Source organism: Lepidochelys kempii, chromosome 1, assembly GCF_965140285.1.
Source record: "Lepidochelys kempii isolate rLepKem1 chromosome 1, rLepKem1.hap1, whole genome shotgun sequence".
Classification (NCBI taxonomy): domain Eukaryota; kingdom Metazoa; phylum Chordata; order Testudines; family Cheloniidae; genus Lepidochelys; species Lepidochelys kempii.
In genome coordinates, this window is record NC_136380.1 from 258961669 (window position 1) to 258977688 (window position 16020).

Below are 16020 nucleotides of genomic sequence, written 5' to 3' on the forward strand. Positions count from 1 at the left end.
CACGATTTGTGGCCGTAAAGGTCCCAAGACCCTTTCCCCAAGAGCTTTAGGTGCTGTCATAGTCCAATTCCAGTTTGGGTAATTATATTCTTGCTACCTAATATCCCCTCTGAAGCTTCAGTTATAGATGGTTGTCTTCCCCTCCTGAAAACTGTTGTGTTGTTGTGCACTGCTCCAGCTCAGAGGCAGCTATGCTTCAGTGTCCCAGCCTAGGAGAGAAAGTACTTTGGGACCCTTCAGGAGTCAAGGCACTAGAAATGTGAATGGTGGAATTATTTCGATGATCAGGCCCTGTCTTCACTCAGAACAGCTCTCCAGGTGCTTCCTTCACAGCAAGGCAACCAGAAAGGAAGTCTGGGCTTGAGCTGGGGTGGGATTCAGGAGCACTTGGCTCTGCCACCAATTCCCTCTGTGACCTCGGGCAAGTAACTTCACCTCGCTGTGCCTCAATGCCCCATTTCTAGCATGAAGACAATTCTTCCCAGACTCATGGGAAGGGGTGAGAGGATAAAACGCTTTAGTACTCGTGAGGCGCTCAGCTACTACAGTGATGGGAGCCATACAAAAACCCCCAATAGAATGAGAAGGCAAAATTCTTTTTTTTCTTTAAGGGGGGCAGAAGATGAATCTTCTATGATACCTTGTTCTCCCCCTCCCTGGACATGACTCCCCCCAAAATGCTGTCACTGCCAATCTGACCTCAGCCATAGGCCAGGAATGGTGGGTAAAGAAAGGACGAGACATGAGGCACGAACTCTTCCCCCTCATCTCTCGAACAAGCGGCTGATTGTGCCTCCTCGGCCATTCTCTATAAAGTTAGCATGGCAGGACAGAAGGACTATCGCCAGCAGGGGGCGTTGGGTGTTTTCTATAGAGAACTTCACTGACCCACAATGGAGACAGTCTTCATTTAAATACACCTGGTTCACTTTCACCGTCTCCAGCCAGGGTCGGCTGTACCCACGCTGCCAGCAGCAAACTACTGGGTGAGGCAGCGGATGGCTACCTCTCCCCATCCCTGCCACTCTCCCCCAGCTGCTTTCTTTAATAAGCCGCACAGAATATTTTAGCACCTATGGAAAAACCACCACAGACGGTGGTGGCAGCCGTTGCCAGGGAGATGCTCCCAAAATAGCCCCACTCCACCAACCTTTCCTGCTGCTGCTGTGGGGATGGGGGAAGCGAAGGGAGGGAGGGACGAGGACGCGGCGCTCCCTGGAATGTGAGCTAACACACGGCTTGGCCCAAGCTGAAGTTAACAGCCACGCTTCCCAAAGTGGCCTCTGATTTTGGGTGCTGTGGCCAGGCTCCTCTTTCGCCATGTCAGCCTCTGGTGGAGGGGGTGGTTGGAGTACGTTTCTCCTCCCTATAATGGAAGAGCCCTCCACCTAGGAGAAGCCTTTTCTCCCTGCTGCTCCATCCCTGTTGTCACTTGTTTTTTTCTCTCTCCTCTCCCTCTAGCAACAGGTTATTAAAGGTGGCCCTGAATTGGACTCAGGTGTCTCTAATTAACCTGAGGTAACCCCATTTCAGTTCATAGGGAAAAGAGCCTTCACCATTATAGGACAGATACACCTGCCTTCCACCACTCGCTTATAGCTGCTCCGACTTAGTCACATCTTGGCCCCCCAACTCCGGCTCAGCATTAGGGACTTCGGCTACATGGGCCAGGAAACAGCGTACTCATGACAGGCCATCTGCGTTGTCATGCTTGATTCCTGCCCTGTGCTGCGCCCTGATGTGGGAGGGTTGTAGTGACAGGACCCATCTTGTTACGCTTCCATTTTTTAATTTGTTCTGGTGCATCCACTTCAGGGGAGCATGGTCCATAATGAGGGTAAACCTCCGTCCGAGCCAGTAGTACCACAGGGTTTCCCTGGCCCACTTTACCATAAGACATTCCTTCTCCACCACGCCATACTTTTGTTCTCTGGGAAGGAATTTTCTACTGAAGTACAAGACTGGGTGTTCTTCCTCTCCTACTATTTGAGAGAAGCATGGCTCCTAACCCTACCTCGGAGGCATCCATTTGTAGTATGACCTTTTCAAAGTCTGTGGCTGCTAGAACTGGATGAGTGTAGAGGGCTGTCCTCAGATTCACAAAATGGATCTTCAGCCACACTATTATTATACTATATCATTATACTATATCTGGGTCTCTGGCCTTTATCAGATCTCTCAGAGGGTATGCCCTCCGGGCAAAGTGAGGAATGAATCACCTGTAATACCTCCACTATCCCCAGGAATGCTCTCACCTGTTTCTTCACGATCGGTCGAGAGCAACTTTGTATTGTCTCTACCTTGTTCAGTTGGGGTTTCACTACGCCTCTCCCCATGATGTATCAGAGGTATTTGGCTTCTACTACCAATATTGCATATTTGGATGGCTTAGTGGTGAGACTTGCTTTCCTTGGGGTATCCAGTACTGCTTCCACCTTTTCCAGATGTATCCCCCAGTCTTGGCTGTGAATGATCACATTATCCAAGTAAACAGCTGCATACTTGGCATGTTGACATACTAGCTTATTGATGAGGCATTGGAAGGTTGCTGGAGCCCCATGTAATCCAAAAGGGAGGACCGTGTTCTGGAATAGGATCTCTGACATAACAAAGACAATCTTCTCTTTGGCCACCTCTGCCAGAGGGATTTGCCAATATCCTTTGGTCAGGTTGATGGTAGACAAAAATCTTGCTTTTCTCAACTGGTCTATTAGCCTATTTGAGGAATTGGTAAGCACTGAACTGGGACACTTTATTTAATTTTCAGAAGTCACTGCAGAACCTCATAGTACCATCTGGTTTAGATACCAGAATGATTGGACTGGGCCACTGACTATAGGACTCTTTGATGACTCCCAGTTCCAGCATCCTCAACTTCTGTACTGACCTTTTCGCCACGGGGATTTGGTATGGTTCATTCTTCACCTTTACTTCTGGATCCATGATGACGTGGTGATGAGCTTCCATGGTTCTGCCTGGCTTCCCTGAGGACACATTGTGATTTCGCTTGATCTGGACGACTTCTGTACATTGTTCAGGGTTCAATTTGGGGCATATTTTACACATCCCTAAGGTTTTATCTTCCTGGAGTGGAATCATATAGGGCAACCATATAAGCTCCTCTGTCTTCCCAGGGCTTTAACAGGTTGACGTGGTAGATTTGCTCCTGCTTTCAGTGATCAGGTTGTCAAATCTTATAGTCAACCTCCCCTCTATTACTTTGTATGATCCCTGCCATCTGGCCAAGAGCTTGTTTTCCGCAGTGGGCACCAGCACCATTATCCAATCCCCTATCTGGAATTTCCAAACCTTCACTTGACAATTATAATAGGCCTGTTGGGCCTTTTGTGCTTCTCCCCCCTCCCCATCTTACACTATGGGAGTGACTTTGGGCTATTCTGTCCTGCATCTGTATCACATGTTCAATTACATTCATTCCTTAACTAGTCTGTTCCACCCAGTCATCCCTGGCAATGTTCAAAATGCCCCAGGGATGGTGACCATATAGCAACTTGATGGGAGAAAATGCATGTGGAAGCCAGGGGAACCTCCCTTATAGCAAACATCAGGTAGGATAGCAAGTTATCCCAATTTCTTCCATCTTGACTCAGTACTTTCCATATCATGCTCTTCAGTGTTCTGTTAAAACATTGGACCAGGCCATCAGTCTGTGGATGGTAGGCCAAGGACATCAACTTTGACAAGAAGGGAGTCCCTTGATCAATCAGAATCTCCTTAGGTATGCCTACCTGAGATAAAATTCGGATTAACTCCTTTGCTATCCTCTTGGACATTGTGTTTCACAGGGGTACAGCTTCCGGGTACCAGGCAGCGTAGTCCAGAATCACAAGCATAGCAAGATGACCTTGGAGTGACTTCTTCAGCAGACCTATCAGGTCCACTATCCTCTCAAATAGGACTTCAATAATTGGTAGGGGGACTAAAAGGGCCCTTGTATGAGATTGTGGGCTGTGCAATTGGCATTTAGGGCAGGAGGTGCAATAGCATTGAACCTCCGTATAGATTCCCGGCCAAAAAAACCTTCATGGGATTCTATCCAGTGTTTTATCCACCCCAAAATGTCCCCTGAACAAGTGACTATGGGCTAGGTCTAATACGGCCTTTCTGCGTCCTCAGGGTACTAAAAGCTGCTGCAGTTCTTGGTCCTGTAGTCAGACTAGTTTATATATCAGGTCCTTTTTTTAAATCACAAAGTAAGGCCCTGCACCTTTGAGTTTCTCCTGTACTGGGACCACATTTACCTCACCTAGTTCTTTTCTAATATTTCAGTATACAGGATCATTGGTCTGATCCTGCCCAAAATGTCCAACTCAAGGAAGTCTATTTTATTTTCACCCCCAGGATTGGTCTCTGTGGAAGTTGGCCCAACCTCCAGTTTAATAACTGTCCAACTTGCCTCCCCACACGCTAAATGAGATCAGTTACTTACAAGCACCACCTTTTGATTCTGGGCCAATATTTTGGCCCCCAGCCATTTGTCTGCTCTCTTTTCTCTTTTAGTCTTCCAGGATTTACCAGATGCTGAAAACACATCTGGGGCTGATTCAGAGAAGATGGAAGGTGGTCTATTTACTGGAGTCATGATATCAGCAGAGGGCTACTACTTTCCCCCAATCCATCCACTGGGAGTAGATTTCCAGAGCCTGGGAAGTCTCATCCTATGAGCATTCGGTATAGAAGTTTAGGGATTACAACTGTTGTCAGCCTCGTTGTGCTTCCCTGAACCTCTATTTGTATAGGAATGGCTGGGTAATAACTAATTGTCCCATGTAAGTAGGTTATTCCTGTGTGTTTGGCCTGAGACATAGGTTCCATCCCACCAATGTCCCAGAGACCAGTGTGGCTGCATTTCCCGAGTCCACTAAAGCAACACTATACCATTCAGCCTGACTGGCCACATATATCTACGTGGAGTCATAGTTACACCTACAAGAGTGTTTAATCCACATAGACGCTCACTATCCCCCAAGTTGCACTGCATGAGCTCCTCACAGTTTGGATACTGAACAGCTATATGCCCTAGTTCTCCATAAGCATGACACGTTTGTGTAGTCCTGTATATTCCCCTATTCTTTAGGCTACTAGGCCTTACCCCATGGCCTTCTTTCCCCAGTTCCCCAAGTCCCTTCACAACCTCAGGCCCCTCTTCAGAATTCCTCCTCCCCAGTATAGGCCTACCTGAACTCTCAAAGGTACGGACCTTCAGGACTGAGGCTGGTTTCCTGATCTGGTGCATCTCTTCTCTGGTAGTCTGAGAAAGCTCTCTGGCCATTAAGTGTCTGTCTGTGAGGGTGACCAAATCATTGTAAGCGGGCGCTGTCATTTCAGCAAACTCACCCTCACAGGTCTGGCAGCAGGTCCTCTCAGGAATCTGTCCAAAACCAAGAGTTCTATTATATTTATATATTAGCACAGTGTGGGTCTCGGGACTCAGCTACTTCTGTGTTAGATGGATCAGGTAGAACAGTTGTGGTCTTGGTGCTTTTGCTCTCTTGGAACCTCCACTCATGGACTCTCTGGGCCCTTACGACTGTAGTTACTCTGGATCTCCCCAGGATCGCAGTTTCCAACTGGCCGTAATCTTTAGCAGTTTACGCTGCCATATCATAGTAGGCCTTCTGGGCCTCACCACACAGGAAGGGAGCAAGGATACTTGACAACTCCAGGCCTCACACAGGGCTGTTCTTTCAAATGCGAGGAGATAAAACCTCAACATCTACTCTGTTGTCATCTTTTGTAGGTAACTGCTGGCCTTTAAGGATCGTGTTCCATTGTGGCCATCTCTCAGAGGAATCAGGGCTTTCAATTATCTCACTACTTCCTGTAGGGTGGCTCACTCCTGTGCCACTGGGTTCATCAGCAGTTGAATTGTCTCTTGTATTTGTACAGACTCCTGCTGAGTGGCCGTCTGGACTCTGATAGCCTCTTATTGTGCCATAGTGGCCTGCAACAACATCCTCACACATGGTCCATGCTCAAGAATGATCTACCTTGTCCCCAGGGTACTCCACTCTGTCAAATCCCACCTCTAACACTACATGTGACTAGGTACCTCTTTTGTCCCATCAGCCTCAATGTTTCTTCCACTGGCGGCGGGGCTGGAGTTAATCAGTCCTACTCTGGAGGTTTTTAATTCTTAACTTTGGTTTATTCACGGTATTTAAAGGTGGGCCTCAGGGTAGGCCCGAGCAGTTCTCTTAAGCAAAAATACCCACAACATAAAAGAAATACCTCTCCTTACCTCCACCAGAAAATTGACTTATTAATGCTGGCTTCTGGTCATCAGCCCCTCCCCAAACAGAAATAAACTCAGCCTTTCCTCTGTTGGGAGGAGAGCAGCCCTCCAGCTAGGAGAACCCTTTTCTCCCTGCAGCAACTTGTTGTTGTTGTTGTTTCTTCTTCTTCCTCCTCCTCCCTCTCTCTCTCTCTCATTGGAATCGGGGGGGGACGATGGGGGGGGTGTGTTAAAAGGTCCCCAGCAGCTCTTAATTGGACACAGGTGTCTCTAATTAACCTGAGGTAACCTCTTTTCAGTTAATAGGGAAAAGTGTATTCAGCCTTCCACCACTCCCTTTCACCCTCTTCCACCTCTTGTTGAGGTTCTGGAGGCACTTTTCCCTGCACCTTTTTATATATGTACATCCTATCCATGGCCTCACAAAGATGTGGGACCACCTTGTCAACCTCCTCCTAGCCATGGCCAAAGTGGCCATTTATAACACCAGGGAGAGGGGGTTGGCTGGTGAGGGAGGGCTGCGACTGTGGGGCCTGTTTTCGTTCTTTCATCCATTCACGGGCGGAGTGCCTCTGGGCGGCCTTCGCTGGTTCCTTGGACACTTTTGAGGAACAGTAGGCGCGGTCCAGAGTTCTCTGCTCTGTGTCCCCTTCCAATTCCCTAGTTTTGGCCCTCTGACCCCCACACCTGTTCCTGTTTTTTTTCTTTGTTGCCCCCCGTGTTTAGTTGACCACTGGGTTCAGTAGCTCCTTCCCAGGCTGGGGAAGGGGCCTTTAGCAGTGGGTGGGCTTGCACCCACCCACTTCACGGCACTCAATATGACCACTCCCTTCCAGCTCTTGTCACAGTGCCCAAACTTGACACAGCGTGGTTCTGAGTTTCAGAGGGGTCAACTGAAGTCAATGGGAGCTGTGCGTGCTCAGCTTCCCGGTGAAAAATCAGGCTTTCAATGTCTGAAGTTTTTGACCAAGACAGCAGTAGCCTGGGCCATCCCATGGTTATGCTCTATGCTAGGAAGAAGGCTCAATCACTGGAGTTTCTCCCTGACACTTTTCCCCGCTCCCTGATTGTACTCTCCTGCCTTGGCCTGTTTCTCACACACGTCAGGTCAGTTCTTGCCTGACAGGCTTACAGTATTAGCGAGAAGGTGGGTGAGGTAATATCTTTTATTGGACCAACTTCTGTGAAGCTGGCAAGCTTACACAGAGCTTTTCCTCAGGTTTCTCTAATATTCTGAGACTAACACAGCTACAACACTGCATACAACAATGGGGTGGGTGGGGGAAGGTTTACAGTATGGCATTCCCTGGGGCATGGGTGGCATGTGAACCACCCATTCAGGGAGGCTAGCCTCCAGCCCCACCCTTTCCACCCCCATCCCCTACCAGAGCCCCAAGCCCCCCATGCCCTGTAGCACCATGCAGGCGGCCCAAGCAACGGTCCCAGCCACCTTGAGTCCCGGGCCACAGGCTGGCCCACCCTAACTCCAGCCCCAGTCCCCATCCGCTTCAGAGAAGAGGAGCATCCTGGGCTGGGGCCATGGGGGAAGAGCAGGAAGGAGCCTCAGGCAGAGCATGGCCCAGGCCCCAACTGGCTGTCTGGGAGGCTTAGCCTGCGGGGAACAGTAGCTTGAGGAGGGGGAATACCATGTGCTGTGGGAGCGGGCAGGAGGGAAGCTACTTGTTGCTGGAAGTATCAACCAGTCTTAGCTTTTTCCCCTAGATAGGAGGGTCACATTGTCTTTGCCCAAGACCCAGTGGTACCAGCTCTGTATCAGGCTGTGATGATTGGGGAATTTGTCTATACAGCTTATGACTTCTGGTTGATATTAAGTTATCATAAAGTGCTACTAGCAAAACTGCTGTATCCTGAATGCTTTCCCCAGATTTGAAAAAGAGCTCTGTGGAGCTCAAAAGCATGTCTCCTTCACCAACAGCAGGTTTCAGAGTAACAGCCGTGTTAGTCTGTATTCGCAAAAAGAAAAGGAGTACTTGTGGCACCTTAGAGAATTTGAGAAATTGGTTAGTCTCTAAGGTGTCACAAGTACTCCTTTTCTTTTCACCAACAGCAGTTGATCCAACATATTACCTCACCTACCTTGTCTCTCTGTACATGTATCCGCCACTGTCTTCCCAGCCTGAAAAGCATGTTTCCCCCAGACTGAGAACAAAAGGAAGGTACTTAACTTTTAACAATGTACTTTAGTAACAATAGGTATGCTAAAAAGTAGTTTCCTTCTTGGAAAAGCAGTTTTATATTATCCTGGGGGCGGCGGGGGGGGAAGGGGGAGTGAGTGGAAAGTTACCCAACAGACAAAAAAAAGGAATCCAGAATTTGGAAAGTTGAGGGTTAAATAGAAAGCAACACAGGAACAGAAGTGAAGAAGGAAGGGGTCAGCAAGCCATGCCCTGAACTAGAAGGCTCTGACCTTGGGGTGAGGACTGGAGTTCTGCAAGAGGGTATGTTTAAATACGGAGTTGTCTAGAGGTATTTCTATGTTGCACTGTCAGCCCAGGTTTTGTACTCAGGCTCAAGCCTAACCCCCTTTCTATCTATGCATACATCATGCTAATCCAGGGCTCGGATCCAGGGTCTTAGAATCCCACAGGAGTGGACGGTCTGAGCCTGAGTCAAGCCAGGATTCAAACCCTATTGTTATGCAGTGTAGACACAGCCCCACAGCATCTGCCAATATCAGGTAACAATGCCAGCCTGAGACGTGGTGATCTGCTCATGGGGCTGAATCCAGACAAGGCAGCGACCACCTTGAATCCTCCACCTTCTGGCATCAGAGTTGTCAGCATATACAACCCAGAGATGGGAAGAGGTTGGCAAGGGGAATGGGGCAGCATGTTGGGACATGCCTATTTCACCAGGCAAGAGACACCCCTAGATCTAGCCCCTTGGCTGGCTGAGGTGCTGGCAATGGAGATCAAGAGAGAGACTGGAGGCTCTGGTTTTTCCCTGCTGCACGGATCAAAAATCCCTCCACTCTCCTTTCAACTCTTGGGGGTTCTGTTGGCAGCAGGCTGAGGGGAGCTTACCAGGGCTTTGCAGCAGCTCAGCCAGTGTGGTGGGGTTGGCATTCAGCATAGACACAGACCAAAAGAAAATGGAGGTGGATGATCAGGGTGAGGAGGGGGACTGCCTGGTTAAGTGGACAGCTGCCCATTGGGGAGGCACAGCAGCCTTGCTCTGGTGGGTGTGGCAGGAAGGAGAGAGTATGTCTACCCTGCAACAAAAGGTGTGCTCTCAACTTGGGTTAGTTAGTTAACTCAGCCTAAAACAGCAGCCGCGTCATTGCTTTCAACCCCAGCCTTCCCTCTGGGCTTTAACTCGAGCTGCAAACTCAAGTTAGCAACACACCTTTCGCACCCCCCGTTACCACATCATGGAATGATTCTGATAAGGAAAGGGCCTGTGATGAAAAACTGTTCTCCAAAAAGTTACTACCCTCACCCCAGAAGGAGGGGAAAACAAGGCCCCCAAACTAGCAAATGGAGAGAAAATAAATAGAATCCAAAAAACTTCCAGTTTCAACTGCCAAATCCCAGCTTCCTCTCCTTGTCACCCTGGCGACATGGCTTGCAGTCACCATGGAAACCCAAGGCATGGAGAGAGAGCATCATAGTGAAAGACAGTGGCAGTGTCTTGGATTATTTTGGGAGGCAGGGAGACACCTGGTGTGAGGCTTTCAAGCTTATTTAGTGGCAGGGAAGGAGGTGGGGGGGGGAGAGGAGGTTTATTTTTAGGTGTTCCCACTTCATGTGCCAATTTTCTTTTTTTAAGAATTCCAAGTTTGGATGCCTCTTCCTCCTCCTCCAGGCCCTTCCTCCCTCACCTCCCTCTCAGCCGTCTTGGTGGCATGGGGATCCCACAGTTGACAATCAGAGCTCCCCTTGCTCACTTCCCAGCCTGCTCCTTTGCATCAAGGCCCAGCCAGTAACAGAGAAGAATGGATGCAGTGTCACTGTCAAGGCATTTCCTCACTTGCTCCGGGGCATCGCTGCCATAACGCCACTCCGAGGCCATGACACCCAGTCAGTGCCACATCCATGGAATGCCTCCGACTGGCCTGTCCGTGCCAGCCCTATGAAGTCAGCAGGATGCTCAGCCCCAGCAATGGACAGAACTCACCATTTGGGGAGGGAGTGTCACTGGTGATGATCAGATCCTGTGAAGTCAGAGGTTCAAAAGAACAAGCCTCTGCCACAGGAAATGGCATTACCATTTCCCTTCTGCTTGCTACCGTGAAGCTGCACCTCATAAGAGGAACAGCTGTATTCAAAGAGCATCAAAATGGGGGGGAGGGGGGGGACACTGACAGCTCTTAAAAACAGCAAGACTGAGTTGGTATCAGAGAGCCAGGAAGGGATTGATGAGGGCTGGGGTGAAACATGGCACCTCGAGACAGGGACAATTTATCACTATTCCATTGCCCTTGTCCTGATTAATTTATTTATAGGCATCTGCTGCACTCATCTCACTGAAGTAGGGGAGCACCCTCCGAGATTAGAGCTAGAATATGTCCCTCTGAAGGAAGAGCTCGCCTAGTAAGCTGATTTCCAGTCTGAGTAGGAGCGAGTAGTTGACTCAGTCTGTCTGAGGTGTTTTGTGCTACGGCTTTTGGAGGCAATGCAAGCTTTGAACAGGTATGTCATAAGGCATGATTTAAAGGTAGAGATATTCAAGATCAGTATTCTGTAGGGCATCACTGAGTCACATAAATGTACTCCTTCCCCTGAGAATGCCCTGCTTCCCACATCACAAGCTCCAACATGGTTTCTGTCGACCAAAATGAGCCCGCAGAATATAGCAGAGCAGGTAGAGAGGCAGTCATTGAGAAAACAGGGCCTAAGAAAAAGGACCTTGAAATGGACCCAGAATTTGGCACCACCTCAGGGTGTGAAGGTCTGATGGGAGGAAGGCCCAATACCTTTAGTGTCAATCCAAGATGGAGTGTGTTACAATGGGGGAGACAAAGGCATGAGTCACTGTTGCTAGTCTGCATTGGACTGGAATAGGCAGAGCGATTCAGCTAGTCAGAGGTGATACTAGACACTTCTTGCCAATTTGCTGAGCATCTGGGACAAGCGTGGAGAGGAGCAGGACCCTGAAACTGCATAATAATTTCACTAGAGGTCAGCCACACTCAATGCAGGAATAAGAACCCTTTTTAGCCAGATCCACAGTGTTTTCCCTTTCCAATGATATCATTGCCATCTTGCCTGAGTCAGCATTTAGCCAGTTGCTCTTCGTCCAGCCCCTCACAGGCACTGCCTCTCGAGGGGGACAGGGGTGGACACGTTTGTTCACGAGGCACAGAACTGGGCACTAATGGCATCTTAAAGTTTGTAGTGTGTTCTGACAATTTCCCCTTGTGGCTTCATACTGGTGTTGAATGAGATGATAGATTCCTGGGAACAGAAGCAGCTGCTATTAGTTATTATTTATTTGTATTACTGTAGCACCATGACTCTCTGGGACCTGTCTGAAACGGACAACCTACGCCCCCCAGGTCCTGCAGATGGGTGGGCAATTCTTCCCGAGGGCTGCCAAATGCTGTCAAAAGCTCTAGCAGAACTAATTTTGTTCTCTAACCATTGCCATGACTAGACCAGATGATCAGGGCCCTACCAAATTCATGGCCATGAAAAAAGCATCACGGACTGTGAAATCTGGTCTCCCCCCATGAAAGTGGCTCTTTTGTGTGCTTTTATCCTATACGATACAGATTTCACGGGGGAGAGCAGCGTGTCTCAAATTGAGGGTCCTGATCCAAAAGGGAAGTGGGGGGTAAGGGTTGCAAGGTTATTTGGTGGGGGGGGGTTGCAGTATTGCCACCCTTACTTCTTTGCTGCCTCCAGAACTGGGCAGCCGGAGAGCGGTGGCTGTTAGCCAGGTGCCCAGCTCTGAAGGCAGCACCCTGCCAGCAGCAGCACTGAAGTAAGGGTAGCAGTACCATACTATGCCACCACTGGGCCGCTGCCTTCAGAGCTGGGTAGCCAGAGAGTGGCGGCTGCTGACTGAGGGCCCAGCTCTGCAGGCAACAGTGCAGAAGTCAGGGTGGGAATACCACACCATGCCATCCTTCCTTCTGCGCTGCTGCTGACGGCGGCGCTGCCTTCAGAGCCGGGCTCCCGGCCGGCAGCTGCCGCTCTCCAGCTGCCCGGCTCTGAAGGCAGCGCCGCCACCAGCAGCAGCGCAGAAGTAAGAGTAGCAGCACCGCAACCCCCCCCTACAATGACCTTGCGACCCCCCACCCCTCCTTTTTGGGTCAGGACCCCTACAATTACAACACTGTGAAATTTCAGATTTAAATAGCTGAAATCATGAAATTTACCATTTTTAAAATCCTATGACTGTGAAATTTACCAAAATGGCCCATGAATTTAGTAGAGCCCCACAGATGATCTATCAATCCAAAGAGCGCAGCCATGATGGCACATTCACACCTAAAACCTGGCAGGAAGAGATCCGCAATATCCGAGGCAGGCAGATAATGCTGGAGATTTTCCACCATGTCTTTCTCAATGACTTCCCTGGAGTGAAGGGCCCAAGCCCAGACAGTAGCAGGTGAGCTCACTACTGCTGTTGGTTCCTTCAGCACAGGCCAACTGGTGTGTTGAGGGGCTGACAGCATCTGACTTCTCTCAGGGGGGCACTGGTGATCTCTGAACAAAGTGGGCTCAGATACTCTGCTGCTCATCAGTGGGGAAAAGTTAAGCCACCAACTTCAATGCTGTGTGGGCACGGGTGGGTTTCATTCCTTGTGGCTGCCTCATTCACACAGACTACCTGTCCAGTCAGTTCAAGCTCTTGCGAAAGGAAATGTGATTGTAACCTGCCTGTTCACACTAGGCTGTGCTTCTGGAAAATTGAGGTTGGCGGGCAAAGAGAGGACTAGCAAGATAGAAATGGGGGAGGGTATAAACCCTATTGAACTCATTCTGGAAAACATAGGCAGGGTTGTCATAGTTCAGATAACTGCACCTTCTAAGCAAGCACATTTAATTCTTAAGATGGAAGCATCACAGAGAAAAATGTATTAACAGTAAAGGAACCTACACACATGCTAAAACGATTAGCAGAGGGTCATCCCAACTCCAACCTTGGGCTCTGGTCAGCGTCAACCCTTCCAATCCAGGATTGGGCCACGCCCTTTTGGACAGAAGGTCCTGTCTGTTTGCTGGATCAGAAAGTCCTGAGTCAGTTAAACTTGAGCTATTTATCCAAAAATCCGTTGTCTGTTGGTCTCTGGAGAATCCAGTTTGAACTAGTACCTGTAAGGGTCCCCAGGAGGTAGTACCTCTCTGGTGGGGTTACAACCTGCCTGATTTGCCTTAATTACCACCCACTGGTTTTAGTTCCTGGGGGAGCCATGGCAGCCCTTCCCCATGGGAGTAGAATACCATTGTACATGAACCACTAATTTAAAGCAATGTACCCCGAAGAGACAAACTTAATTCAATAAGCTCTCCTGAGGATATGCAGGAAATTGCTGTATGTGTCACAGGGGTCTTGTCTGACAACACTACAGTGGGGCTGGGACATCACTGACTTAGCTCAGAGAAAGCTAAACAACCCATTGGATAGGCCAGTTTGGTGCTAACGACCATGCCTACCACACTGAAGGAAGATGTGTACATGGGAAGAGGCTATTATATTGTATAGGAGGGAAAAGTGCTATGTATGGCTGAGTGTGGGAGGGTCTAGCATCAGGGAGCGGGAAGCTCTGGGTGTGTCTGGAGGAGGGGCTTTTATATGGGGGAGAGAGCTCTCTATGTCTGTGTGTGTGCACACAGATGCTCACACAGCTACAAAAGAAAATGGAGCTCTCTGTGTGCGTGAGTATGGAGAGATGTGTTAAATGGCAGAGGGAAGCCTATGACCTCTTCTGTGATGCTCCCCACTGGCATCCTTAGAGGATTTCCTAGCTATTCAAAGGGCAAGAGTTCCTCACAATTTCTTTCTTTACTGACTTATTCCCAACTCCACCCCACCCCACCCTCTTGGGGGTGATGTGCTGAATTTAGAAATGGGGAGCGCCCTGGCAAATACATCATGTCAGATTGGAGGGAGGTCTCATGGGGTTCCTCAGGGATCTGTTCCGAGTCTGGTGTTTAACATCCTTATTAATAACCTGGATGTAGGAATAGAGAGCGTACTGATCAAATTTGCAGATGAGACAACGCTGGGGGGTTGCCAACACTTTGGAGGATATTGCTAGAGTTCAGAGGGATCTTGATAAATTGGAGAACTGGGCAATAGACAACAAAATGAAATTCAACAAAGACAAATGTAAAGTGCTACACTTAGGGAAGAAAATACAAATGTACAAATACAGACTGGGGGAAATCTGGCTTGGCAGCAACACTGCTGAGAAGAATCTGGGAGTTGTCATAGATCACAGCCTCAACATGAGTCAGCAATGTGATGCTGTTGCAAAAAAAAGCAAATGCAATTTTAGGTTGCAGTAACAGAGGCATAGCATGTAAGACACGGGAGGTGATAGTACCGCTCTACATGGTGTTGGTTAGGCCTCAGCTGGAGTACTGTGTCCAATTTTGGTCACCAATGTGTAGAAAGGATGGAGAGAAACTGGAAAGGACCCAGAGGCAGGCAACAAAGATGATCAAAGAGATGGAATGCAAGCCATATAAGCAAAGGCTGGAGGAACTGGGTATGTTCAGATTGGAAAAGAGGAGATTAAGGGGGGGAATATGATGGTGGTCTTCAAATACTTGAAAGGCTGCCATGAAAAAAGATGGAGAAAAGTTGTTCTGTCTTGCCACAGACAGCAAGACAAGAGGCCATTGGTTCACACTACAGCATAGCAGATTTAGATTAAATCTCAATGTCGTGTGGTATACACCCCCCGTCCTCCTTTGGGGTGGGGCGGGGTCATGATACCACCATGGTTACACTCTACCAGACTTCCCTTGTGTTGAAAGTGGCACGGCCTAGCGGCCAGAGCCAATTACAGCGGCCCTCAGGCACCAGGAGGTATGGGCCTTCCGACTCCACTGGGCCCCAATCCAGGGCCCTAACAGTGGCAGAGTGGTCCACCACCTGGTCAGGGGGGAATCCTACTGAAACACACTGACCTCATGCAGGTGGGAGATACCACTCGCTCACCCTCCCTGGGTGACTTCCTAGCATTCTTCCTGAAGCTGTAGTCCATGGGGCATTGAGGTCTCCATGCTCCTCAGCGCAGGTAATTCCCTGGAGCTCTGTTGGCCAGAGATCTTTTCAAGACCTAATCTCAGGATCTCCGGCTCCTGCAGGCAAGGACTGTGGCATCTGTTCAGCTGGAGCCTTTTCCACAGGACCTTCCTCTCCGGCAGTCAGCCTAGAATGAGCTGGGCTGCTCCCTTTTATACTGAGGCAGCAGTTGGAGCATGCCCAGCACAGTCTACGGGGTGGGACTTCCGCCGCCCATAGCATGGGTTAACCTTTTCTTGGCCAGTGTGGGGTATGCACACCCTGTCACACCCAGGAAACACTTCCTAAGTGTAATCTTAGTAGGACAATGGAACAGACTGCCCAGGGAGGTTGTGGAAGCTCCTTCACTGGATGTTTTCAAAAGGAGGCTGGATTGCGGTCAGTCTTGAATGGTTCAGACTCAACAAATCCTGCATCTTGGCAGTAGGTTAGACTAGATGACCCTTACAGTCCCTTCTAACCCTGTGATTCTATGAGGAGAGGCAGCACCAGGGCAGGAGAGGAAATAGAGCAGGAGGTTTCAATGAGATGCAATAAAC